Source organism: Engystomops pustulosus, chromosome 8 (genome assembly GCF_040894005.1).
Source record: "Engystomops pustulosus chromosome 8, aEngPut4.maternal, whole genome shotgun sequence".
NCBI classification, from domain to species: Eukaryota; Metazoa; Chordata; class Amphibia; order Anura; family Leptodactylidae; genus Engystomops; species Engystomops pustulosus.
The window spans coordinates 96,986,592-97,011,846 of record NC_092418.1 but is presented as its reverse complement, the minus strand read 5'-3'; the positions used below and the strand labels follow the sequence as shown (position 1 = coordinate 97,011,846).

The following is a 25,255-nucleotide window of genomic DNA, read 5'->3' as shown; positions in this document are numbered from 1 at the left end:
TAGATTGGGCATACGTATACAAATGTGCATGCACAGTACATAGATGGTGCGAAGACAAACATATAAATACATGGAGCATAATCATACCCACCTTATGTACTCGGCATACATGGAGCATATCCCTGTGTATATATGTAGCATAGGTTGTGTATGTATGGATCATATATTGGGCATACCTATATAAATATGTATGTGTATAGATGGTGCACGGACAGTGGATACATGGAGTATACTTATGCCCTTGTACATACATGGATCATAGTTGTCTTATACAAGAGGTATAATTGGCATGGATGGGGCATACAGGGTTATACCCATATCCCTGTGCATAAGCATATGCACATGGAGCAAAATATTGGGCATACTTCTACAAATGTACATGCATTGTCAGTGCATACATGGAGTATGTTCATACCTTGTACATAGTTGGAGCATAGATGTATACATGATGGATAGATGGATACATGATGGATAGATGGATACATGATGGATGGATGGATACATGATGGATAGATGGATACATGATGGATAGATGGACACATGATGGATAGATGTATAGATGATGGATGGATGGATACATGATGGATAGATGGATACATGATGGATAGATGGATACATGATGGATGGATGGATACATGATGGATAGATGGATACATGATGGATAGATGTATAGATGATGGATGGATGGATGTATACATGATGGATAGATGGATACATGATGGATAGATGGATAGATGATGGATGGATACATGATGGATAGATGGATACATGATGGATGGATGGATGGATACATGATGGATGGATGGATACATGATGGATAGATGGATACATGATGGATAGATGTATAGATGATGGAGGATGGATACATGATGGATAGATGGATACCTGATGGATAGATGTATAGATGATGGATGGATGGATACATGATGGATAGATGGATACATGATGGATGGATGGATGGATACATGATGGATAGATGGATACATGATGAATAGATGGATACATGAAGCACACCTTTATATCCATGTACACACATGGAGCTTAGAGGGTGAACACATGGAGCAAGCCCTTATCTATATGAATGGAGCATACCCATATGAATATGTATACCGATAATGTATATATATATATATATATATATATATATATATATATACATTTATATTGAGCAAAGATTTTGCATACACGGGGCATACCCATACCTAATGTTTGTGCTTATAGGGTGTACACATAGAGCATGTCCTGACCTATTTGCATAAATCATACATGGTGAATACCTATAGGAATATGCATACACATGTAACTATATACGAGGAACATAGACCATAGATGGCACATACATAAAGAATACCCCATCTCATACTCTATACCTATATAAGTGTGATAGAAGCTATAATACGTATATCAGGTGTGTATATATGGGGATAATCCTTATTCCGCAGGTAAGATGATGTCTAGCTTGGAATGGCTCTGAACCAATGTCGCCTGTGAGGCAGGTACCATGTGTGGGTGGAAAATGGAGGAAATTATCATGTACTTTCACCGGGGACAAAGAGCCCCATGCTGCTAAAATCAGTCAATTAATCAGCGCTGGCACCGTGGATTATTCCAATGTAACAGCTTCAGAAAAGACCTGGTCCTGACTCATAGACGTCTATAATTATTGTCAAGTATTCAGAGTTCATTGGAAAAGAACATTGCCAGGAAAGGTTCCCTCGCTGCTTATTCTTTGTGTCGTTCTCTTGCTAAGCAATTTCTGCACTTTATAATGTCATCTCATGGGAGAAAGGGATGTTCTGTACTTTACCCGACGTATTGGAACGGGACTGCAGGGTCCTGTCTTTGTGATTGCTGTTTGTGGCTGTAGGATCATTGGGAAACCCCTTGCTAAATACATCAGAGACTCCAATATGGCTGCAGATGTAGGTCTTAGAGGGCTGTCACCCTGGCTTCCATATTCCGTATGCCATTCAGGGGTTAAGGAAATAACGATAGTTACAGTAATGGTTGAACAAAGCCAAACCAGAAGCATATATTACTTATTAAAAGTTCAATACCATTTTTTAAGGACTCATATTTAATACAATATGTTATAGAGCAGGAGGAGCTGAGCAGATTGTACATAGTGTCCTATCTGCAGGCAGCATGTTATAGAGCAGTAGGAGCTGAGGAGATAGTCCATAATGTCCTATCTGCGCAGCATGTTTTAGACCAGGAGGATCTGAGCAGATTGTACATAGTGTCCTATCTGCAGGTAGAATGTTATAGAGCAGGAGAAGCTGAGCATATTGTACATAGAGTCCTATCTGCAGGCAGCATATTATAGAGCAGGAGGAGCTGAGAAGACTGTACATAGTGTCCTATCTGCAGGCAGCATATTATAGAGCAGGAGGAGCTGAGAAGACTGTACATAGTGTCCTATCTGCAGGCAGCATGTTATAGAGCAGGAGGAGCTGAGAAGACTGTACATAGTGTCTTGTCTGCAGGCAGCATGTTATAGAGAAGGAGGAGCTAAGATTGTATATTAGGAGTGAGGGTTGTTTTTGGGGGTCATGATAAAACCCCTGGGGTGCACAGTTCTTACTCCTCCTACTTCTAAAGATCTGGGTTGAATCTTACACTGGCATTGGGACTTTTCCACCTGGTTTAGATTATCTATATAACATCTTACGTAAAGGGTCATACCACATGCTAAGGCCACATTATTCTTAATGACAATGACATGTAACATAATATCTGTAATAGAGATAAGATTCTTAGTACATTTTTAATCATCTTCTTAATTTTGACCCGATACCTGTCTGTCCATAGCTGCTTTTAATTAGTGCGGCATATATCCCGGTGCCTAGCGGAGCGCCCTATGGCTTCTATGCCAGGAAGAGGTAAACTTACTACCTTTAACCATGTACATTTATATATTTTTATTTATAGGTGAATAGATGGATAGATACAGTATGTGATAGGTAGACAGATACATAGACAGATAAATACTATGTAATGTACATGTGACATCCCTTCATTTTTAAAGTGATCCCATGACCCCTGGTATTTCTGGTTGAGCGATGCTGGAGCCGACTAAGGACACCTGTGGACACAAATCCTCGACAACCTCTTTAAGCCAGTATTTACATTAGGTCTTTTGGATATGCTCAGCCTAAACGCCAGACGACTTATACTGTAGACTAGACTTACCTCCAAATAAGTTACATCCAGCTTGAAACACTGGAAAAAAGCCCAGAAGTCTGCTCTATATCATCCTGCTTCCTGCTGGAGAGAGCAGTATACGGTCAGCGGAGGCCATAACAGCTTATATGGGACGGATGCAACTGTATAGCCACCATCCCCAGCCTCTGCTGAGTGTATGCTGTGGTTGTTTCCCTGGTGATGCAATTGCCCAAATAAGGACAGTTACGTCACTCGGGAGACACCCAGAACATTGGCAGCAGCAAATCAACTCCTACAGCCTCTGTTCACTCCTCCTCCCGCTTTCACTATAAAGTGGGATACAATGTAGCCCTCCATTGTAAGGATACATCGGATTCCTTCTCTTGTATCTTTCAATTTGAGGTGTGAATTTAGCCTAACAGTAGTTTTCCAGGACTTACCAACCAATTACCTATCCAAAGTGATAAGTGATAACCCCCAATATCAGATCATTAGATCATTGCTGGTCACCACCTTTGCTGATCATCAGATTGAAAGATCTGGAGAAGAGAGGGCAGTGTCTTTCAGTACATTTACAGGTCCGCGGTCCGCAGCTATTGATCCCGGTAAGGGGATCCCACTGGTAAAGCAGACACAAGGTTTCCCATGGATCATCCAATTGAAGGGTCACCATCAGAGCTCTGTACATCTGATAGTGACTATGTCTGGAATTACACCTAATTTCCATGAAAGTGATAGTGACTTCCCTGAGTTGTAATACCAGGGACTACCACCACAAAGAGTGTGGAGCTGTGCCTGATTAATTAAACCAATTTTCTCTGAAGCCTCTAATTCAGCACCTTAAAGGGGTGTTTCAAGAATGAGACCACCACAAATCTAAAGCTGATCATAACAAATGCAGGAACGGAAACATTTTATGAATATTTTTGTTCTCTTCTTCTTGCTAATTTACAGCTCAGGAATTTGAGCTGTAAATGATCCAGTCTTTTAGGAGTTAATATCTGCAGGGATTTCCTCCATAATCAGGGAGGTGCATGCCTGTCATGTAGACCTCTGCTGTGTTTGCCCTCCATTACTGTATATGTTCTACATTCCTGTTACACACAGATACATCGCCGCTTGACGTAAGCATCCGAGCAGACACTATACACGAGCCTCTTCTGCTCCGCTTCCTCTGCTATATTTGGAAGGCCTCAAGGTTGGATTGACATTGCTTTGATAAGCCAGGAGCAAGATGACTTGTTCTCCTAATGATACTCAAGATTAATACTTTCTCAGAGTTGATTTTGCATTGAGACGTCTCGCTAAGACATGGCTGTACATTGTTGTTCTGAGTATAATCTAATACACATGAATAATAACCCGGTGATTAATATCTCTTATCTATTAATTCGGGTCTGCCAGGATTCACTAAGGTCGTGCGCCCGATATTCAGCAGGTGTCACTGCTGCGGCGAGGTCCGCCGGAGTTCACCTTCTTCGTCCCGGTGCATGTGAGTGCTGATCTTGCGACACAAATTCTTTTTTAAGTTCTGCGTTTTTTCCCAATCCGTCGGGTCGCGTGCAAGCCGTTGCCGATGCACCACAATACAATCGCGTGCACCAAAATGCCGGGGGGATTCGGTGCAAATAGGAAATATTCGGGAAACCCAAAGAAAGTGCAGCGTTCGGACCGTTAGTAAATGAGCCCCAATAGGTATGAGTTGCATGGATTAGTTTTAAGGTTTTGGGGGAGATTAATCTAGAATAAAACTGTTCTAGTTGGCCATGGAAACCAATCAGAGCTCGGCTTTAATTTTAGAAACAGCTGTGTGAAAATGAAAGCTGAGCTCTGATTGGTGGCCACGGACTACTAGAACAGTCCTGCTCTAAGAGACTGATGATAAATTTCCCCCCATTATCTCCTCTCTGATCCTTTCCTAAAGACAAGTGCCCCATGCGAATGGTGTGGGGTTGTACATACACGACCAGCACTCCATTCACTTCCATTGGATTGCTGTAGTATACAAGTTAATGTGGTCCCAGAGGTCAGACTCTCTGTGATCAGACACTAATATGTGTCTTTAGTGGGAAAATCCATTGGTTGCCTAAGACATACATAACTTAGAAAGGTGTCTCCTTCGGGGTCCAGACTAAGTTTGCTGCATCCCTTATTGTAATGGGGTGGCTAGAACCCATACATGTCCGACGGTCCTACCCAAGAGGATGTAGGAAATGATCCCAAGGATCAACGAAGTCCACTCATCCCTATGCATGTCCCTGTTAACCATATAAGCAATTTAAGACTTTGATGATGATGGGGGTGGTAGGGGAAGTGGGGTTGAACCGACTCAAAGGCGCTCTACCCAATCAGTGTAGAAAGTACCAGACTGTGAATGAACACACCCCTTAAAAGAGGCTGTACAAAGTAAGATTGTTATCCACATCCCCAGGATAGGGAATAACTGCTGGGACCCCCATTGATCTGGAGAACAGAGGTCCCGTTCTCACTAACTGATGGTGCAGAAGGTCCCGTTGCTTCATCTAATACTGTGGATGTTTCAGCTCCACGCTCAACCTGGCACGCCATCGGGACACCCCTTCCTATGATCGGTGGATGTTAGTTCTCGTGATCGGTGGGGGTCTCAGCAGTTGCACCCTGGTTGATCAGATTATTATCCCATATCCTGTGGGTGACTTTTTGCTATTCTGTTCCATTCAATTCTTTGGGAGGGTCAACCACATCCTCCACCTGCCGCTCCAATCATTGATGAGAATGGGGCCTCCATTCTTGTGGTCAGTGAAGGACTATATTCGTGGTCAGTGGGGCTCCCTGTGGATAGGGAATAACAATGAGACTCCACACAAGCCCTTTAATGAATGGCTATAGTTGTAAGAACAGATACTCCAAAATAGAATACAGGTATTTTCTAAAACTGGCGGGAGGGGAAGCCATAAAGTGAGTTATTTTTGTGGTGAAGGCAGAATGAGAATCTGATCATTGGCACACACGGAGTTAAATGTAAAATTAGTCGCACAAGAATAGTCACAATTAAAATTGCTGAGTCTTATAGTGATGACTAGCTGTATAAACTTAACCTCACTTGCAATTGGAATCGCTAAAATGGGTGTTTTATTTTTCAACCTTGTTAAGAAAACTCTTTACATGTTTTCCGGGTGCTATATACAACAGCTTCAAGGGATTGGTGCATCTGTAATATTATGATAAAGCAGCACTGATCATTTTTAACCCTCCTTCACTATTGACTATGTCAATGCTTACTAATTCAAAAACTTTCCACTCCAGAAAAAAATTGTCAGGCCCCTCCCCCATAATCTGCATAAATATAGTGCATAATTAGTGATATTTCAGCTAATTGTCTAAGCTAGAGAGATCAGATTTGTTTAATGGCTAAAATAACCTTCAAGCAGCTCTATACCCGGTATAGTGGACAATCCCATTCAAATCAATCAGAGCTTATCTGCAGTAACCTGTAGTGTCCACTATACCCAGGATGGAGCTGTCTGCTTCCTGTTCCGCTCTATGTATATTGGCTGTTGAAAAATGGGGGTGCTGGGTGCCAAACTTCCACCAATCTGAAACTGATTGCATTTGGTAACGAAAGCTCATCACCTGGAAAACCCCTTTAAGGAGTATCGTTTAAGGATGTTGAGTCTGGTTATTGTTTTTTCCCCTTTATTTTTGGTGGAAATAAGCAGAGATAATGGACCTTCCCTTTGGACTTGAGAAATGAGTTCGGATTAATATATCAGTCTGATATTCACAGTGATGGTCACGGCTTGGTAGATTCACTATTTTCGGCTGTGATCTGTATGGCTGAGATCTGTGTGTCAGGCAATCCATTTAGCGTTGTCCTATGGCTCAGTGAGCTGGAATGAGTTGCAAAAGATGAAGCTGATTCCTATCAGAGGTGAAACTAGGCACATCCTATGGCACATTTTCAGAGAAGTTGGATAACGAGTCAGTAACAGATGTCCAGTAGGGTTCTGCTGTAGACTTCTGAGTATCTTCTTTAAAGGAGATCTACACTAATGCAGAAACATATTTTGTTTAATTCCTCAGTGGTTTTGCTGAAAAAACTATTATAAAATTCCCCAAATTATTAGGGATAAGTGGACACAAACAGTTTGGGTTTATAATATAACTTTGTCTGTTCGGGTCCCTTAAACCTAACCTCAGACTTATTAGAAGTACAAGTCTGGGCTCGATTGGTGCACCATTTGGAGGGGTTAATTGTTTAAATGCCGCCAGGAAAGTCTCTGACGACATTGCTGAAATAAAACAGTTAACATCACCAATCAGTGCTGGCAGTGGGTGTTGCTGAGGGTTTTTTAGGTCGGCCGGAGCCAAACTTCAGTGGGTCTGTTTATCCCTGGTCAGCAGCAGAGTAGTGGGTGGAATCTATCCTCTTCCTGTCTTTGCCCTGAGTGTAGTACATTATGATCTGCCCTCACTTCCCATAATGCTTAGTGCTCTCTAATGCTATCTAGCTAGCTGCAGACAGCCTCTCCGCTCCAACCCCAAGAATTACTTGTGTACACAAAGAACGGTTTAAATTAAATTTTCGGATTAATTTTAACTGTAAGAACTAGTATTGAGCAGACCTGAATCCGGTCCGTCGTTATTACTGACAAGATCACAGGTGTTAACTGTTTAAATTCTGCCGGGAACGTTGCGAGCAGCTTTTAAAATGCTTTGGCCCCATGAAGCCAGCACGCAGGGTGCCACTATTTTGGGGAGGATCATTGTTCCCCAGTGATATCATCAGGAGAGATGGCCCTCCCTAGCCTGCAGCATTTAAACATTTGAACAGGTCCTGAATAGATTGTAAAATTTTGGGTCTGGGTGAACTAGTCCAGAACCAAATTTTAATGGTTCTGCTCATAACTAGTTAGAACTGTAAAGATATCTAAATCACCTTTCCTCTAGGTCCCCCTGATCCTTTATACAGGAAAGAATAAAACATGCCTTGGTTGTTAAAAAGTAGGGGACAGATAACTGGAGTAACACATGACCACAGGTACAGGGTTTATGTGCAGTCTGTTATCATAGCAACACGTAGGGGGTCCCTGAATTGCCACGGGATTTTGGCGCACGCGATCGGATCGTGACAGAAATCGGGGGGAGTGGCGGTCGGAAAACCCGACGGATTCGGAAATAGGAATAAGATAGTGAACTCCGGCAGACTGCAGCGACACCTGGTGGACATCGGGCGCACCTTAGTGAATCGCCGGACACCCGAATCCTCGACGGAGAACCTGCCGCTGGATCGCGACAGGACCGGGTAAGTAAATCTGCCCCATAGTTCTACATATGTATATTATATAGCTATGATAAAACTGATCATTTTTATTCATTTACATTTTAGCAAGTTTATTTGAATAACAAAAATGTTTTCTGTATAATTGCACATTCCCTTTAAAGATGTTACCCCATGAAACTACCAGCCCCCTCAGGTAGGGGATGAAATGTTGTTTATAGAATTCCCTCTAGAATTCTAGAATTTATGTGAAATCTCACCAGTTCACCTACAAAATTTTTTTTAACTCATGTGAAAAGAGAAGAGTCATATTTGCTTGACATGAGTCATGCTTAGAGGCTGCAAGGGGAGAGTAATCAGGACTCTCACTGTCACTCACTGTGTGTGGGCAGAGTAATCAGGACTCTTACTGTCAATCACTGTGTGTGGGCAGAGTAATCAGGACTCTCACTGTCAATCACTGTGTGTGGGAGGAGTAATCAGGACTCTCACTGTCAATCACTGTACGTGTGGGCGGGGCAATCAGAACTCTCACTGTCATCACTGTGTCTGGGCGCAGTAATCAGGACTCTGACTGTCAATCACTGTGTGTGGGTGGAGTAATCAGGACTCTCACTGTCAATCACTGTGTGTGGGCAGGGTAATCAGGACTCTCACTGTCAATCACTGTTTGTAGACAGGATAATCAGGACTCCCACTGTCTTTCTAAGAAGTCCTGTAAGGATCTACCCTGTTTTCTACTCAGGAATGTTCCTCTGAGCAGGAATCCTTTTGTTTTATTAGAACCTGAAAGTACATGGACACCATCCAGAATTCCTCCTGGATCTGTTTATATTGTGAGATAATCTAATAGTTAGTGGGGATACACTGTCACTATTTGCTAATGAATAATGTGTCTGGGTAGTGTATCAGCCATCCAGTGAAATCCATAGAGAGCACCATAGGGCGGCACTTGGCTTTTTAATTAACTGCAGATTTAGGAGAAGTGAGAAATGTTTGTGTGAATGTTTTTGTTCCCTGGGAATTGAATCTGAGCCCACTTCAGATACAGACCTTAAGTAGATGCTGTATGATGGGTTTTTGCTCATACTCAGCATTTTCTGCGGCTGGATAAAACACACACTGTAATCAGCGCGCACTCTAGATAAATAAAGTTTCAACTTTTGAATTTTTAATGTGTCTTTTGCTGCCTAATTATTTTAACATTGTGAAAAATGTACATGATATATGGAATATAGAAGTTTTGATATTTTTTATGCTGGTTGACCCAGGTTGAATTTTCTAACAAGAAAATCTTATCATTTAGCTCTGTGCAGCGCTGCGTAATCTGTGTGCGTTATAGAAATAAAGGAATATTCATTATTATTATCACTTCTGTATGTGTACCTTGAGGCAAAACCATGGCCCAGGGGCCAAAGGAGGCCAGTAAGGGGGCACATTTATGATGGGTTATCCAGTGTATAATGGTGTCCCAATCCCTCAGCACCTGCCAGAAGGCTCCGGCCTACTGGAGGCTCCGGCCTACTAGAGGCTCCGGCCTACTAAACATTCCTGCAGAAGGCAGCACATAGCAGCGCTGCATTGCCAGGTTACATTTACCCCAGGTCTGGTGTAGGATGGTGCCATAGCCTGCCCCTATAGGTTATAGGCAGTGTGCAGGCCGGCTCTGCGACGGCAATTGCGACTAAATCACGGCTTGTACGCCTGTCTTCTGGCACACACTAATATAGTCTAGACCTGCATAATCCTTTCTACCAGTCTATAACTTCCTGCTTATATATTAAATGTAAGAGGGGACAAAATGAATTATAAAGTACAGCATCAGACTACACACAAGTTGTTTGTTGTCTGTTGCCATGGAGACAGAAAGGCCATTAAAGGCTGTTTTCAAAGTTGTCTTTTTGTGTTAGAAATGCTTTGAGAATTTTTTTTTTTTGTTTTTTGTACATAAAAAACAAAAAAAAATTTTTGTACATAAAAAATCCTTGTTGCAGCTAGATTTATATGATAAACAGCAATTAGATATCATTACTTTCATAGCCTCGAAATATTTCTAATTAATTTTATCCTTCACACGAGTCTCTGAAGCTGTTTAGTAGTTACTCACTTTGAAATACGAAGCCTTTGACTTTCTACGTGTTTTTCCCTAACAGGGAGGGCAATGCAGGTCTAAAAAACATAAAGTTACGTAATTGAATACAATATGCTTTCATTTGCATTTTCATGCGTGTGAAGATCAAGAATAGCATCAAAGAGCCTCAAATAACATGTGGGAAGAGCCTGTGCACAAACCCATTGGGGATCAGTAAAACAACCTAAAAAAAAAATCCAAGGTTAAAAAAACATAATTTTTGTCAAGCAAACTTGGAATGAATAAACTCATAGTCAGTTTGAAAGGAAATCTGCCACCAGGATGAAGAATTGTAAACCAAGAACACTTACATGATGGTGTGTGCCCCGTCTGGCAGGATCCGCTCTTCTTTTAGTTTCTTATACCCTGGTTCTTGCAAAAAAAAGGCTTTAAAAATTATACAAATAAACCTGAGGGGCTCTGGGTTCTGGGCTCTGGGCTCTGTTTTTGCATAAACAAGGTCATAAGAAGCTTAAAGAAGAGCGGAATCTGCCAGAGGGGGCACACACCAGTATGTAAGTGTTCTTGGTTTACAATTCTTCATCCTGGTGGCAGATCTCCTTCAAGGGATTTAAGGGACACGTTCAAAGTTAAAATGAGGGTCACAATTCAGTATCATGTATTAATATTTATTGGATATAATGGAGGAAATATAAAATACATCTAGAGAATATGTATTACACATTATTATATAATAACTACTTTAGATTCACAAGTTATTACTTTTTTATGTTATGATATCTGTTATGTTTGTCTAGACAACTATGAGAAGGTGTCAGGTCCCACTCATTTAAAGGGGGTCTTCCAGTTCTTAAATCACCCCACATAAAAAACACATTTGCCAACATTTATTAAAGTGTTTGCACTGAAAAGAACGTCCAAACTGCTTGCACATGTATTTATGCAGTGTTTCAGTATTGTGTCGTGGCTACAATGTGTCCGCCGCGTCACAAAATTCTGCACATAACGGGGCGTTCCGTTGCAGTGGAAAGGTGGCTACTGAGTTTAATTTTTATAGACTCAATTATAAGCCGCGCTTGGTTTTTTCAGCACATTTTTTTGGCTCGTGCTCAAGTATATACGGTAAACTATAGCCTCGAAATGAGGTTGTCTTCTGATGTATTTATGGGATCTAGTATTAGATTAGAGAATTGGCTCACTGGAAGATCCTCTGGACACTAGTCATGTTCCTGGTCTACTGAGCAGTGGAACCAGTAGAAGGTTAGGTCCAGACGATTCCTCTGGTGGGCCAGTCCATCATTGGTCATGCACCTGGTGCACTGAGAAGCTAAAGATATAAAAAATGTTATTCCAAAATAATAGATTGCTGGGAAACTAGAAAGCTAAACTGTAGCCTCAGAACTAATTCATCTTCTGATGTATTTATAGAATCCACTACAAAGTTCTTCTGGTGGGCCAGTCCGACACATGTTTTGTGCCTGATGCACTGTGAAATTATAGAAAAAAACGGACTTTTCTCTAAAATGACAGATTGCTGGAAAGCTAAAAAAAGCCAAATTACCTTAATAGATGGCACTGATGGCACATGACTGCCGAGGCCAGTTTATCATTAGTAATTTGTGAGCACTTGACCATTGAGACCAGTGACTAGCCACAGTGGTCATGTGAAACACAGTGGGAATGGACAGTAGAATATGGATTATCATCCAAACATTTTTATAAGACAGACAAATCCTCCAAAACTGGTAAACAAGAAATGTATTCTTCATCTTTCCGAAATGTAGGGTACAGAATCCACTGGGACGCAGGAAGCAGCTTCTTACATTTCTATAGCTGAGAGCTGGAGACGCAGACAGTGCTTCAGTCCTCCCACACACGCACAGAAAGAAGTGATGGGAAAAGTATGGAAGAAAATAGATCCGACGGATATTGAATTTAAAATAGGACAAGTGGGGGTGTGAAGAAATGTGGAACGTATATTATGTACTGTGATCACTACATGGCCAAAAATATGTGTATTTGCTTTGAAGCCAGTTTCCTGCTGGAATTAAAGAGCATTGCACCAGGAGGTAGTCAATTCTCATAAAGCAGAACCACCGTGTTAGTATTGGGGGAGGTTTGAGCCCTGGGACCCCCCAACAATCATGTAAAGAGGCCATCCTGCATGTAAATGGAGGCACCTGCCGTTCTTCACTATACACAACTATATAGCCCTAAATCAGCATATGTATTAATCAGCTAGGCTTAGGATAGGACACTAAAGGGGTTGGCCATGTGTAGGACACAAATAAGGTAACCAAGATAGGGGGGCCATGCAATCATACTGTGCACATCCCCTCCGTCATACCCCCCCTATATCAGTGGTTGGAAGCAGGACTGGCGCCAGCACTGGGCATACCCGGGCAAGTGCCGGGCCCAGAGCTCCTGGAGGGGCCCACATAAGGCTGTACATAAGTAATTCATTGGGGTGCGCGGGCTGTATCTAATGAATCCATAGGTGCTGAGGAAGCTTTATATAAAATAACCATGAGGGTGCTGTGTGGGATGATAAAGTAGGGAATATTTTAGGGAACAAGATAATGTTGCCACGTGAGTTCACTGCAAAAGGGCCCAATGAGGCTCTATCACCCAGGGGCCTTCTGAAACCTGGAGACGGCCCCGGTTGGAAAGGTATGTGGATGTCCGTGGCATGACCATCCAACCACTGATCAGGCTTACAGAGGGGAAATGCAGATAGTAATGATTGCCCGGCTCCCTCCATCTGCTGACAGCCAACAGGACACAGGAAATCACAGGAAATCGAGAATCCAGCTGCCCGGAGTTTACGTGATCCATGGCCCTGGTGGCAATGAGAAACTTCAGGGTAAAGCAGGGTAAGTATAATATGGGTGACCCTATTATGGTCTCCTACTTACCTTGGTAAAGTTCGGAATAAGAGACCTACCCCTTTAGTGTACGATGGGTAGAGGTGTATAGTGGTCACACAGGCACATATTCTGGCCAGTTTTCTACATCTGTTGGTGAAAGTAGCTTTTCTAAACCAAATAACTCTTGCAACCTAGTAGCAGTGAGTATTGTTTAAGAAGAGGGAAGGATTGCGTAGGGACTGAGTGAGAGAGATGATACACAGGTACAGCTGTTTGATGGAGCTAAATAGAAAGTTTCTATCTTACCTTGTGTGATTTAGTGATAAATGACGGTTTTCTGAATCTGTAGGTGAAAACAGCTTTTCTAAACCAAATAACTCTTATTTTGTCCTAGTAACAGAGAGTATTGTCTAGGGAGAGGGGAGAATTGAGTAGGGTCTGGGTTAGAGAGATGAGACAAGAGTACAGATGGATGGTGGAGCTTAATGGGCAGTTTCTACCTTACCTTGAGTGATTTATTGAATAAATTAAGGTTTTCTACATCTGTAGGCGAAAATTGTTTTTTTAAGCCAGATAACTTCTAAATCTTCATAGCACTCTTCACAGAGTCTTGTCTTCCATAGATCCATAACTGGCCTAACTTTATTTGATGTATTTTATCTATTTATTTTAGTTAGTTGTGTGGTGCCAACATATTCTATATTTCTCTAAAAATTTGTCATCATTCATTTTGTGTTTCCTGTCATGTAGAAAAAAAACCCCCAAACACAGGGGAAACATAAAAATCCTATGCAAACGTTAACCCTAGTTGGATTTGAACTTAGGACTGCGGTAACCACCAAGATACCACGGGGTCTATGACATATTCTGCATGTAGGTTCTTGGAGAGCCTGAATAGTATATCACATCTACTATACAGTACTACTATAATCTTTAGGGTCTGGTTTGGTCTGGTTGTAGTCAACTCAAAATAACATGTTTGGTTTTATTCTTAATTATAGTTTAATTTGTACCCAGTGAAAAAAACATTCAATTTTCTCCTTCTGTTAATATGGAAAATTTATGAGTTCCCTGTGTGATATGCACTAAACAGCTTAGGACGCCGACCACGTTAATGCAAGAGAATGCTATAGACGTTGAAGTATAGGAGGAATGTTCCGTCAATCCCCCATTGTCTCGGAAAATTACTAATATATTCTTATAAAGAAAGACTTAATGTACAGGAGGGCTGTGTGGTTAAGCCAGGTTTAAGTAATTCATGACTAATTGTATGTGACCTCTGCCTTACTATGGGAGTAAAGCTCCTTGATATGAGGAGTTAAGGTGTTAAATACTAAATATTAGTGGGGGAGAAGAATGTCTTATCATGTTTACTGAAATGCAGATAATCTGCCATCCATGGAACCAGACCGTGGCTGGAGATTCTAGATTCTTTGTATAAAAACGATCAATCAAGAGTCAAAAACAAGCCATATACATGTACAATTGTTAAAGGGTTTATCGATATTCATGAAGTATCCATGGGTTGTGAAAGTCCAAAAACCCCACACTCCACCATGCGGGAGGGTCGGCTCCAGGTTTCAGTAGGCCCCTTGATGACAGAGCCCCAGTGGGCCCCTTTGCAGTGAACTCACATGGCAGCATTAAAAATTCACAAACTAAAACAGTCTCCTGTTCCCTAAAATATTCCCTAGTTTATCATAACAAACAGCTCCTGGTTATTTTATATAAGCCCCCTTACACCCTATGGATTTATTAGATATACCCCCCCCCCTTTACCACCATGAATTTCTTATGTACAGCCTTATGTAGGTCCCCCAACAGCTCAGGGCCCTGGCAATTGTGCAGGTATGTCCTGCTCTGCTTCTTCAAGCTTCAGATACAAACAAAGAAGAGAGGCAGTAGCATTGCCGTCGAACTGGGTCATTGCAGCTCGGCCCCTAATTGAGTGAATGGAGGTGAAACTGTGAGAATCTGCATTTTGAGAATGGCCAACCATTATACTGAATAAGAATAAGCTGTAGGACTAGAAAGATGATAGATCGTCTTTTGAGATGCCCAACATTCACCACCCAGCCTCAACTCATTGTGTTTCTCTGGTTTTGGGTTTTGGGTATGCATTGTTTCTAGTCCTCTTAAATAGTCAACTAAAGGTTGAAATGCCTTAGACTTTTTAAAGGACATCTACACATTGACTTACTGGTGTGCACCCCCTCTGGCAGGATACTCTCTTGTTTAAGCTTCATTAACACCTATGGACCCCAGAGCCCATTAGGCTCACATGCATAATTGTAAAAGCCTTTTAAAAAAAAACAAAAAAAAACAGGGCATAGAAAGCTAAAAGAAGAGAGGATCGTGGCATTGGGGCACCCACCAGTATGTAAGTGTGCTTGGTTTACAATCCCTCATCCTGGTGGTAGAGTCTTTTAAGGAAACTTTCCCTGTTTTTCATTTCTTCCATTAGTCTCCTGTCAGTTTTGGTGTACTCTACCTGGTTCTCAGCCTTTTCTTTGGACCTGTCTTCTCCTAGTCCTAACCTCTGCCTACTATCCATATATTATAGATTATGAAAGAGCTATTGAAAAAAGACGGAGAACCTCCGAACCTCTTCATTCATGTGAGCGGCAATTTAGAAGAGGGTCAAATGATCTATACAGCCATCGTTAAATCCTGTTATATCGGTATATCGGACTTGAGATATAGTTGGAGGACACATTTGGCAAAGGGTTGGGTAGTAAGCACTTACTCGTGCGTGCCCAGTTGCCCTTCTAGGATGCTGACATTTACAATGGTTGCCGAGACCCGCAATGGGGTGTGTTAGTTCTGTTAGTGACCTAGTGGTCCACATCCTCTGTTGACCAATGTTAGGTCAACTTCTTTCATATCACATTAATCTCACTATTACACGTAAGATCTATGATCTCCAACTTGTCACTCTCCAGATATTGTGAAATTAAAACTCAAGACATGTGGCTGCCAGATCATGTTAGTCGTAGGCTCACTTTAGCGGTAGTGCCACTTGTTGGAGACCTCTGTAGAAGACTAATAGTATGTCACAAAGCGGATCTTTAAAATCAGTTGTCATGTCTTTTTCTTGATATGTGCTAGTAGATTGAGGAAACGTGTATTTTGTGATTCACTCATCCAGGAGTGTGAACTGGGTTCTCGTTGCAGACTGACCTTGTGTTCGCCATGCTCATCTCTCTGCACTTTGCCTTTTTGTCTTGTTACGTTTCTGCACTGAGACCTAGAAACGGATTGCCCTTCTGGTTGTCCCATATCACCGGGATATGCAGAGGCAAGTAGGCAGGTGACAGTTTGGGAGGTGCAGTTTAGGGCTCACTATCCTGTCTATCTTCCCAGAGTTCTAGTTTCCATTAGATTAGTTTGCCTAAATTCTTGGTTGATATTGATATTATTTTGATATTCTTGATAATATTTCACCAAATTTAACAAATGTTGATGAATATGGCCATCTACAAGTCTAACACTCCTATCCTGAGATGTAACTTTATGTTTCATGCCACCTCCCTACTTCTTTAGTCTAAGATTAAGATACATTTAGTGACTTTTCCAAAAGACACATTTAATATATCTGGTGTATATCCTCTTGGCAGGCTAACCACTCAGAAAACCCTATTGTGCAACTTTCTGATACCAAATGTTTGGCCTTCTCGGCTTTTTGTACTCTTCCAAATGTATTTTCTTCTCGGGGGAATTAGGATGGAATGCACCATTTAATGTAAGAACTGTGTTTTTCTCAATCAATTCATTGAGTTCATAAAAAATGCAACTTTGCACCGAGCCATTATAATTCTTCACACCTTGTGTTTTACGCCTTTCAGATGTGTAATGAGTTGTCCTTGTGCACTAAAAATAACGTTGACATTTCATTCATAGCGTTCTGTGTGTACAGATTAGACGCCTTCCAGACGCATTGTCCAGCCTTGGCCATGATTGTCCATCAGTTGTACTAACTTAACCTTAAGGAAACCATTTCATGAAAATAAATGACTTTAGCTTAAAAATTGCAGCTCAAAACGATCCTCAGGGATATCTCACACTCGATGTAAAACAAGACCAGACCATTTCCCTGTGACAGGGGTTGGATCACAGCCTGAGCTCTTGTAGAGGTCTCATCTCAGAAACCTTTATCTTCAGAAATGAGGTCTCCCAATTACCATTTTTGCATCACATCCTTCTTAACAACAAATGTTGGTAACCCACATGCAAAATTCTCCCTTTTAAAGGAGTTACGTAAGAAGCCAGACCTCAGCCATATATTCAGTATGTTCATTGAATAATGGAAACCAATTTGGATCCGTACAATGAAACTGGTTTCAATTAATTGACACCCGATTGGGAACTCGGCTTGTCCATCATTACTTGTTAAATAGGGTTTTTACTTTTAAAAAATGTAACTTTGAGAAACTTTAAGAGAAGGTATGTAACAGATGGGTTGCTGCCCATAAGAGAAGTTGTGGAAGAAGAACCCAGGCGCTTAAAGAGGCCTAATGACCCGTTGCCTGAGCCGCTGGGGGAGCCCAGATAAGGTTGTACATAACGAATCAATGGGGGTGGAGGGGGCTGTATCTAGTGAATGCATAGTGCGTGAGGGGGGCTTTATATAAAATACCCATGAAGGGGCTGTTTGGGATGATAAACTAGGCAATATTTTAGGGAACTGGAGACTGTTTTAGTTTCTGAATTTTTAATGCTACCACGTGAGTTTACTGCAAAGGGGTCCACTGGGGCGCTGTCGCCCAGGGGCCTACTTAAACCTGGAGCCGACTCTGCAGGTAATGAAAACTATTGCTCAAAATAATTATAGTCTATGTCCAGGGAAGGTATCATGAGGTGAAGCAGATGGTGTGGTAGCCCTCCACTCCTGAGGTGGCCTTTGAAGTGTTTCATTACCTCACAAAGAGAAGGAAGTACAGATTTTGCATTGGGGCCTAGTGGGTTTAGGTTATGCCTCTGTCAATGTCTATATATAGATGAATAATATAAAGGATATATGGCTTCTACTGACCAGCTCATGTATTTAACACAGAAGCCAAGATTTCACTAATTAAATGTCGCTTCGACCTAACTCTTTATCGTATTAGCCTCAATCAATACTCCAAGGCTACAATATTCCTGTTGTGTCCGGACATTTCCTGGAATTGTTCATGTGTTCTAAATAGATTATTAGGAAAAAAACGAATCAGACATTAACATAAATCCTTGAGACAAGGCAAACAGTGCAGATAGCTTTCTGGAAGAGTCTCCCTGAAGAGAACGATAGTGAGGCACTAAGTATGTCATTTAGCCAGACACAAATAGGCTCCAGTATGTAGAGCAGAATGAAATTATGTGCCGTTACAGGCGGTCCCCTACTTAAGGACACCCGACTTACAGACAACCCATAGTTACAGACAGACCCCTCTGACCTCTGGTGAAGCTTTCTGAATGCTTTCCTATAGTCTCAGGCTGCAATGATCAGCTGTAAGGTGTCTGTAATGAAGCTTTATTGATAATCCTTAGTACCATTCCAGCAAAAAATGTTTAAACTCCAATTGTCACTGGGGCCAAAATTTTTTTTTGTCTGGATCTACAATGATAAAATATACAGTTTCGACTTACATACAAATTCAACTTAAGAACAAACCTCCAGACCCTATCTTGTACGTAACCCGGGGACTGCCTGTATTTGGAAATCTTATGCATTTTAGTGATAGGCCAAAATGTGATCACTGGGAACCTTATTCTCATGTGACTATAAGGGAACCTTGTACAATACTGTACAAAGGTGATGCCAGGGGTATGAAAAATTTACATTCAATTTACACAATACTTGTATGTATAATACTAATAATGATGCATTTCCATATTCTTTGTGCACATATTTAAATATGTACAATTACAGCTTTTATTTTGGATTGTCTTTCGTATTGTTAAAAGGAGGGAACCTGTCAGATAAACCCGCACTTACTAAACATATCTTTGAAAACTACTATTATCCAACAGTACAACTATCCCTATATTGTTCCCCTCCCATGCCTGTAAGGTTCCAGTCAGTTTGTAAAGTTGAATTACCATCTTTGCATATTTGTGTCCTTTTTTTCTCAGCCACACCTCCAGTTTCCTTAATGCTCCAGTTTCCTAAGGAGCACTGTTTTCTCTTCGGCTCAGTGAACTTGGCTCTGCTATATCATTCACCCATCCCTCAGGAATGAGTGAGATGCTGGCTGTTTGTGACTTATTCATTAAAGAGAAATCAGCTCCCTCATTCACCCCTCCCTTAGGAATTCTTCTCAGTGAGTCACACACAGTCAGCATCTCTCTTGTTCCTGAGGGAAGGGGGGAATGAGCTGGAGGCATGGATAAGCAGGAAGGACAAGAATTTGCTGGACTCAATGGAAAGGCGATGATCGTAATCACATGGGGAGCTGTTTTTTTTTTCTCAGCACTGCTATGAGAGGTTTTATTATACCAGAGGTATAAAAAAATCTGGGGATTACAGGGAGCAGCTTCTAAGGAGAACCCTAATGGCTGCAGCAGTAGGCGCTGGTCGACACCACAATGACTTTGAATCCGGTCTCTCTGCAAACTGTGGGGCACATCTTAGTGATGGAAGCCCCAGAAAGACTCCCGGTAGGAGCAACTGCTGACTAAAGGAGTGGTGGAGGTTCCCACGTCACTTCTACACATCACACTTCCTATTGTCCAAATCTGAGTAGCTACAGACTGAATGTTCTTATCCTCAACCCTCTCAGTCAGCTGCCACTACTTGCCTCATCCTCTTCTAGCAATCCCATACCAGCTTTGCACTATACACCGGTAGCTGGGGAACACTGATATTTTTTTGTTTCCAAATAGTTTTTATTGATTTTTTTCAATTTATTGCAAAAGAAAACATACAAAAAAATGTTAACATGACGTAACATAAAGTGTGCCACCTGTTGGTGAAAGGATGGCATACTCTTACAGAAGTATGAAATTAAAAGACATCTATCACCAGGATGAAGTATTGTAAACCACGTCCACTGACATACTGGTGTGAGCCCCTCTGGCAGGATCTGCTTTTCTTTTAGCTTCCTATGCCCTTGTTTTTAAGAAAAAAAGGCTTCAAAATTATGCAAATGAGCCTTTGGGGCTCCAGAATCCATTAACACCTATGGAGCCCAGAGCTCCTGAGGCTCACTTGCATAATTTTTAAAGCATTTTTTTTTTGTAAAAACCAGGGCATAAGAAGCTAAAAGAAGAGCAGACCCAGAGGGGACACACACCAGCATGAAACTGTTAGGTTTACAATACTTGGTCATGGTGGTAGATGTCCTTTAAATCATGAGCATAGTTATACATTTACAATCTTGAATTGAGATAAAATAGAATAGTAATAATTACATTCTAGAAGTACAAGAAATCCTAACAAACGGGGGAAGGGCGGGGGAGTCACTTGGGGGAGAGGGGTTGCTTGTGTCCGTGGGGCCAGTCTCTGTAGCCCTTGGGAAACATTGTTGTATGGCATTCTAATATGGAGCCCACCAATGTTGGCATATGCAGTGGTCTGAGCTGCCCCGTATAGTCTTTGGGAAGCGATGTGTCCACTACAAGCTCTGTAAACCATTAGGTACTGCTCACAGTGCATCTCTATAAAACCAGATTATAAAAAGCATGTAGTACTAATCACAAGTGCAAATGACTTACATCTAAAGTGCTCCCTCAATAGCTTCTTTTTATACCAGAACAAAGACTCCGCTCACAGTTACCATGGTATAAAGATTGTTCTGCGTCCATTGCACATGTCATGAAGCTACGTCCTTGTGTTTTACATTTCCCTTTTGAACTGATCTGCATATCGAGAGCAAGGAACAGAGAAAAAGACTACCAACAAAAGATATAGAAAGAATAGAACAACACCAACAGCAATTAAAGGAAAGAAATATTTATTGGGCTAATCAAGGAGGAACAATAGCTTCTTGTGTAAAGGTAGTGGTCCGTCTTTGATATCTGTCTGGCAATGCTTATTTGGCCATTATATTTTTGGCCAAGGTTTATCTGTACTGGAGAAAGAAATAATTGAACTTATTGAAATCTAACGTTTCCCTTGACATCTGCTTTTGGAGAAGACTTGGGACAAACCTGTTTACATTAGATGGGCTTGTTCCAAGTCAAGTCAACCCCATCCAATGTCTAACCAACGCTGGTCTGAAGGTCGTACTGTTTTTTTCAAGTCACAAGATGAGGTCCTCTAGTGGCAACATATCCTTCAGTTCAGTGTTGGCTAAAGTCAATTAAGTCAATCTCTTCCAATATCTTTAACCAACGCTGCTCTGAAGGACATAGAGCTTCTTCCAAGTCACGAGCTGTGGTCCTCTAGTGGCGACAGATCCTTTAGCTCAGTGTTGGCTAAAGTCAATGAAAGAGCTCTTTGGTCCTCCAAACGGAAGAAGGTCCCATTGCTACGGGGAGGTGGGGAGCATCATTGAAAATAGATATTAAGAAGGGGTTACTACAGATCTAGACAGTCCACAACATCTAGAACACAAATAAATTATGTTTACACACCTTTTATGCTTCCACATTTTAAAATGTCCAAAAAGCTATCGTTCTAAGCTAATTTCTCCCTCAAAACCTTTCATCGACTTTATTTTGCACCGGTAGCAAGTATCATGTAGCAATGTGAGAGAATTAAAATTCCTTGAACATTGAAAAAAAAAAAAGAAACTTTGGCATAAAACCAACAGTGAGAAAATCTAGGAAAACATTTCGAATAGAAAATCCACTGGTGCAAGCAAAAGCTGTTTCCTAATCGTAAATGGTCCATTAGCAGAGAAAATGTGTTATTAACGGTTTCAAAATATGGTAAAATTAAGATTCCATTGAAGATTAAACTTAAAAATTTGGATAAAACGTCCAGTGGTTTGGAAAGAACTTTCTAGACTTCTTGAAATTGATAATGACCTGTCCTGATCTTCTATGGTTGAAGGGGTATTCTTCGTTTTGGATATAGATAACACCTCCTGGAACCCCAGTTATCTAAAAAAGGGGGTCTAGGGAATCAATGAAAATAACCAAGGGGATAGATACATACTGTTCAGTGAGAGGCATAGCTGCAGCCAGTAGTGCATTATAATATATGCAGTCAGGGAGGTAGCCTGGGGCCCAAGACTTCAAGGGGGATCATGGCCAACCAAACTCCCACCAAATTTTATACTGTACATCTGTATAAGCTCTCAATACACATGGACACAAGAACCATTTCAGGACCTTTGAAGGTCCAACAAGGCTTCCGAAACTGCAGATTGAAAGAAAGTAGAAGGGGCCCATTCCCAAGAATCTTGACTCTTGTAGGTAGTGTATTCCAGACTTGTAGGGGCTTCTAATATTCATACAGCCCCGGGCGCATGTCTTAATCTGCATTGGCTACAATGAGTACTGAGATAGCAAAGGGTGGAGACTTCTGAGTTTCGACTGAACGGGAACAAGTTATATATTGGGAGGAACTCTTTTAGGGGGCTTGTCCTCACACTGCTGTTCTCTTTATTGAGTTGCTCCACAGCCCCAATTCTCTGCTCTGAGAGACTTTTGTATTCAATCAGAACACGGCTGAAGCTTTTACTCAGAGCAGAAAGCACAGCAGTGTGAGGACTTGTCCCCAGTTTGCTTACGTCCATTTTTCACTGTGCTGCTGCTACTAACAACATACACTGATTTGCATGGTCAAATCTACTGAAAGATTCACTAGAATGTTTTCAGCATGAAAGATATTAGAGCAATCACTATCAGAACTGAGATCACCAATACAGAGCGAAATATGTGCTAAGAACCTCACCAATAATTTTAGTTTATTTCTATAGGAAAGTAAAGACGTGTAACCCTTAGATCCCCACTGGAGCATTTTAGAGCTCAAAGTTTGTTGATGCCAAAAACTTCCAGCTTCATCTGTGGCTTATGCAAATACAGAGGGCAAAGCTCAATGGATTCCTTGCTGCTAATCACCATAATAATGAATTATTTTAACACCCAAATAATTGTCAGCTGTCAGCAGAAATTTTATCTGGCTGAAAGGGTTCACCAAATCTTTGAAAGTGAAATCCAAGCCATATAAATACAAGCTAAGGCTGCATTCACACGAACGTATGTGGGACGTATATACGGCATATATGTCCCCCATACACTTCTATGGCCTCATGGCGCCGCACGGGAGCGGTACGGTGCCACACCGTAGCCCGTAGAATGATAGAACATGTTCTATCTTTCTACGGAATATGGCTCCGTGCGCTGTATATTCCTTTGGAGAGGGGCGGCGGGCATACATCGTGTGAATGTAGCCTAAGGCTGCATGCAAACGAACATATGGGGGATGTATGTATGGCTGCAAGCTTGCGGTCGTATACACGTCCCCCATAGATGGCAATGACACGTGCGGCACAGTACCGCTCCATACACGGGAAAAAGGACGTGCTATCTTTCTTTGTGTTACGCCCCGTACGCTGTAAATCTCTATGGAGAGGGGGGAGGGTCATCCGGCTGTAGCCGCGCGGGCATACGTTTGTGTGCATGCAGCCTAAAGGCGAGGAGTCCAATGGTGCCCTCATTATCCTTGTATAAAGTCCAGTGTTGCACATTTCTTACAGAAGTCTTACCCATGTGCCAAAAATGTGCCCTCGAGCTTGAGGGTCCCATGTTCCAACTTCACTCTGGATCTATTGACATGTACTGGAAACATAGTAGGGAGCTACATATGACCGGGCTTTGTAGCCATATTATACATGGATTACGCTGTACTGAAAATGTCCCTAAAGAAAATCTACTATCAAAATCCATCATGATAAACCAGGGACATTACTCATAGATCCAGGCACCGGGACTGTGGGAATCTTCTTATATATGTTATCCATGGCCTCCTTTCTTCTAAAATCAACCATAGACATGAATGTATATGCCATAGCACACGTGTAGATACTTTTTTTGGCATAAAACGTGGCTGTATACAAAAAACGTGACTGTTATCTTAATAGATAAACAGGTTCAAAGCAGCCAAATGCATGGTAAGCAGTAACAAATGAATGTGTGTAAGAAATGCACGCGTTTAACGGACTGAAAACACATGCTTAAAAAACGGACCAAAAACGCCACTTGTGGCATCACCCTAACCCTTCCCACAATCTCTATTTACATGTGTGCAGGATTCCTCCTTGTTTCTAATGAAAGCCTCCCGGAACATATGGCGCTGTTTATCCCTGACGTTCTGCATGCCTCCATTCTCTATGTGCAGAGCGGTAAAAAAAGGAAGTGTTTTTCTGGACACTGAATATACATGGGATACTATATTACACTGCGCTACATTACACTACAAGATCATTTTATTAATGTGTGTGTACATGTTCGTGTCTGAAAAAGACAAGGAAATAGTGACTGAATGTGCGGTCCATCATGTAGATTTAAGGTAATAAAAAGAAATTACAGGGAATGTCCACAAAAATATCTTAATGGCTCATAAAAATGAATGGGAAACTGCAGTTGCAATACCCTACCACTAGGCAGAGCATGGTAGTATCTGCTTCAAGTTCTATGCATAAGGTTTTTAAGGCCAGAACCAGGGGCGTAACTACAGTGGGCTCTCAGGCAGACAGTCACTGAAAGAAACTGCCGGCGACAGGCAGGGAGACAGTCACTGAAAGAGACTGCCACTGACAGGCAGACAGTCACTGAAAGAGACTGCCTGAGACAGTCTATAGATACATGTAAAATATTTTTGTTAACCCATTCTATTTTGTTGTAACTAAGAGCAGTTATTTTCTGGGCAATGCCGGAAGCTACAGCTAGTATAACATATATGTGTGTGTACCTCTGCTGTGTATATGCAGTATTTTTATATGG

At 41.5% G+C, this 25,255-nt stretch overlaps 1 protein-coding gene and 1 long non-coding RNA gene across 8 annotated transcripts in view; one reads left to right on the top strand and one right to left on the bottom strand.

Moving 5' to 3' along the window:
- SLC4A10 (solute carrier family 4 member 10) overlaps positions 1–25,255 on the top strand; it is a 164,681-nt gene that overhangs the window by 2,123 nt on the left and 137,303 nt on the right. The gene's annotated exons all lie outside the window — the stretch shown is intronic.
- Positions 1–25,255, bottom strand: part of LOC140075701 (uncharacterized) — a 56,956-nt gene that overhangs the window by 24,853 nt on the left and 6,848 nt on the right. Inside the window, exon 3 of one of the 2 annotated variants that reach the window (XR_011849458.1) lies at positions 21,299–21,427. The exons of the other annotated variant lie outside the window; for it this stretch is intronic. This is a non-coding gene — a long non-coding RNA (uncharacterized lncRNA). Of the gene's footprint in view, positions 1–21,298; positions 21,428–25,255 lie in introns of those variants that run through there. 2 annotated transcript variants of the gene reach the window in all.